This window comes from Oryx dammah, unplaced genomic scaffold (genome assembly GCF_014754425.2).
Source record: "Oryx dammah isolate SB20612 unplaced genomic scaffold, SCBI_Odam_1.1 HiC_scaffold_27, whole genome shotgun sequence".
NCBI lineage: Eukaryota > Metazoa > Chordata > Mammalia > Artiodactyla > Bovidae > Oryx > Oryx dammah.
Genome location: NW_024070211.1, coordinates 129,771,449 through 129,775,499, shown reverse-complemented (window position 1 = coordinate 129,775,499; position 4,051 = coordinate 129,771,449). Strand labels below are relative to the sequence as shown.

The window sequence follows — 4,051 nt, the reverse complement described above, 5'->3', positions numbered from 1 at the left end:
TACTAAATGGCATAAGGAACTATACTCAATATCTTGCAATGATCTGTGAAGGAAAAGAATCTGAAAAGGAATATGTGGGCACAGTCACTCAGTCACGTCAACTCTTTGGATCCCATGGACTGTAGCCCGCTAGGCTCCTCTGTCCATGCTTATCCAGGTAAGAATACTGAAGCAGGCTGCATTTCCTTCTCCAAAAAAGGAATATATATAAAAGAGTTCAGCTTATGAAGTAGGGCATCAAAAAAGATCACTGTCTAAAATTTCTCTCTTTCCATCAAATTCATTTGCATCATAACCTCATGAGATCTTTACAGGAGAGGATATAGGAATATGTTCTGGCTATATATGTATATATATATATATGCGCTGCTAAGTCGCTTCAGTCGTGTCCAACTATGTGCGACCCCATAGAGGGCAGCCCACCAGGCTCCCCGTCCCTGGGGTTCTCCAGGCAAGAACACTGGAGTGGGTTGCCATTTCCTTCTCCAGTGCATGAAAGTGAAAAGTGAAAGTGAAGTTGCTCAGTCATGTCTGACTCTTAGCGACTCTATGGACTGCAGCCTACCAGGCTCCTCTGTCCATGGGATTTTCCAGGCAAGAGCACTGGAGTGGGGTGCCATTGCCTTCTCCATGTATATATATAAAAAAGCACGCACACACACACACACACACACAAATATAAATTGAATCACTGTGCCTTACACCTAAAACTAACCCAAAATTGTAATTCAACTACACTTCAGTTAAAAAGGTAAAACAGCCAAAACTTCCCAAATGTAGATGTAAAGTTATTAGTTCAGATGTGAAACTATTAGTTCAGACGTGGAAAAATCGATTTTCTAATTGTGAAACTGACATCAGCTTTTATCTCAAGTTTCCTATGCTATATCACCATTTCTGCTCTATAGAGGCACTGTGATATCAATGGGACCTGCTCTAATAATGCTTCTCACCTCCACAGACCTCAACGAGAAAATGATGACCAATATACTCCTACTCTCAAGTATCCAAATTTAGAGGATGACTATAACGTGTTTCTCTTCTCTACGTCTAGCTCAGCCTATGAAGTAGGGCATCAAAAAAGATCACTGTCTAAAACTTCTCTCTTTCCATCAAATTCATTTCCATCATAAGCTCATGAGATCTTTATGTGAGAGGATATAGGAATAGTTCTAGCTATCCGAATCTATTTACTAATACTTTATATTTCATACCTGAACCCTAGACTTTTGAACTTAAAAGTTTTCTAAATACTTTTTTTTATTGATTCTGATCTGAAAAGTACCTTCTATAGAAATTTAACCTTTTAATAAATTATAGTTTATTATAATAAAAATGTAAATTAAAATTACATACTATACTTTCACCTACAAATCCACTAAATTTTTATATTAAAATCTAGTGTTATTAGTAAGATGATCAGCAATAAACACCCTAAACATTGCCCATAGAAAGGCCCTGACCAGCTGCCTTCCAATATTTAATAAAATCCTTAAAGTTTCTACAGAACAATTTTAATTCTAAAATTTTATCTAGGGCTTCCCCAGCGGTTCTGTTGGTAAAATTTTATCCAAGGAAAACAAAGATTGAAATATTTACATGAAATCACAGTGCTATTTACTATTTTTAAAATTGGAAGTTATGTCTCCAACAATAAGAAATGGTTACATTGATTATGATAGATAACAATAGCATGTATGCATGATAAGTTGTTTCAGTCATGTCCAGCTCTTTGCAATCCCATGGACTGTAGGCTCTCAGGTTCCTCTGTTTATGGGATTCTCCCAGCAAGAATACTGGAGTGGATCTTCCTGACTCAGGAATTGATCCTGCATCTCTTATGTCTCCCGAACTGGCAGACAGGTTCTTTATCACTAGCACCACCTGGAAAGCCCGTAACAATAGCATATTAAAATTTAAAGACAACCTGAGGACACAGCAAATACCATGAGGATGAAAATGAGATGCAAAAAAAATCTAAGTCTTCACTGATATTATTGAGATACTGATCTTACTGTACCTAGAGCTGCCTTACATCTGGACTTATATAATTGATTTTTCTACTGTTAAAGCCATATTTGAATTGGGGTTTCTGTTATTTACAGCTGAAAGGATTCCAAATAAATAAATATGTATATATAGCACATGTGTACATACAAGGTACATATGATTATCTTTAATTTTAATAGATGTTGCCAATTCTGTGCTCTGTAGAGATTGAACCAATTTATATTTCCACTAATAAAGCATGATGTTACTATTTTCCTGCACCCTCATCATTCTTATTTCTGGCATGAGAGGTAAAAAAAAGGTATTTGATCATGGTTTTAATTGCGCTTTTTTCTTATTTTGAGTTTGGTTAATAATCTTTTTATATTTAAAGATTAATTGTACTTGTTTTTCTATTAATTATTTGCTTTTATCCTTTGCTTATTTTTTCTATTAGGTTGTGAGTATTAAAATGAAACCTGCGTACTTAAGAAATTAGCCACAACTGGGGAATTACCTGGCGGCCCAGTAGTTAAGACCATGGGGTATAGTAAAAAAAAATGAGCTATAAATATTTATTCCCAGATTATCATTTGTCTTTTGACTTGTGGTTCCATGTTTTTTTAAATATAGAATTTAAAATATTTGCATGATGCTACATATTTTAATCTTGTTTTGATTTCCATTTATTTTCTTTTTGGTCATTCTATGCAACTAACAGGATGTTAGTTCCCTGACCAGGGATTGAACTTGGGCCATGGCAATGAAAGTGCCAAGTCTTAACCACTGGACTGTCAGGGAATTCCCTGGTTTCCAACTCTTGGTCATATTTAGAGACTTCTACAGTATATGTTTTGGAGAAGGCAATGGCACCCCACCCCAGTACTCTTGCCTGGAAAATCCCATGGACGGAGGAGCCTGGTAGGCTGCAGTCCATGGGGTCACTAAGAGTCGGGCACGACTGAGCGACTTCACTTTGACTTTTCACTTTCATGCATTGGAGAAGGAAATGGCAACCCACTCCAGTGTTCTTGCCTGGAGAATCCCAGGGACGGGGGAGCCTGGTGGGCTGCCGTCTATGTGGTCGCACAGAGTTGGACACGACTGAAGTGACTTAGCAGCTTAGCAGCACAGTATATGTTTATATTTTTTAATGCTATAATTTCTTCTAACACATTTATGGCTTGTTAATTACTTTTGAAATCTTTAATCCAGCTCAACTTTATCTCATCATAGTGTGAAGTAAGAATCCAATTTATTTTTCTTCAGATGACTATCCATTTGTCACCATTTATAATACTATCTTTCCCCTAGTGATTTGGAATGTGGAATGGTGCTTAGTGGACACTTGTTCTGACCACATGGATCCTTATATCCTAAAAGTCATCTTTAGAGAATTTAGCAATAATACATGATCCTAATGTCAAAGCGGTTACTTTCTCAAAATCGAACTACAAACAAGTACAAATGAATATGAAAACAGTAGCATGATTGATGATAACACGGTTTCTGTCCAATCAAAAATGACCAGATATATTTATGCATATTCGTATTACTTCATTTATTCTGTCAAAAATTTAAGTATACTACTGTCATATTTTAATTCCTGCTTCACCTTAGGTATGGCATACCTAGTCCATAACAACCAAGTCCATCCAGGACAATGTCCTTTACCTCTACTGAAGCCAAAATCCCTTTCTCCCACAACTCCAGAGGAAAAAATGACACTTCTGTCCTTCCTCAGTCACAAAAAAATATTCTCAATCATTCAGCCTCCTGAAGGACCAATATTGTCCCTCCAGTGTCATCAGAAGAGGAGGGCAAGAAAATGATTGTCTCTGGTATTTTTTCTCTGAAATAACATATTAATTCTGTTCATATCTGTGTGATATCCTATCAAGTTTTACCCATCCACTGAATCCTAGATACCACCACAGGAACTGTAGAGGGAGGAGAGGAGAAGAGTAAATCATGGTTCTTTCTCAAGGAATGCACAGGCGAGTGAAAGCAGAAAAGCACACAGTCAACTTTAATAAATGTGACAAACGGTTTACACAGGGTG

General features: G+C 36.8%; 1 non-coding gene across 1 annotated transcript; it reads right to left on the bottom strand.

Moving 5' to 3' along the window:
* Nucleotides 1-2,718: 2,718 nt before the first annotated feature.
* TRNAE-UUC lies at nucleotides 2,719-2,790 on the bottom strand. Its single transcript has one exon. It is a non-coding gene; the product is annotated as a tRNA-Glu (tRNA).
* Nucleotides 2,791-4,051: the final 1,261 nt, after the last annotated feature.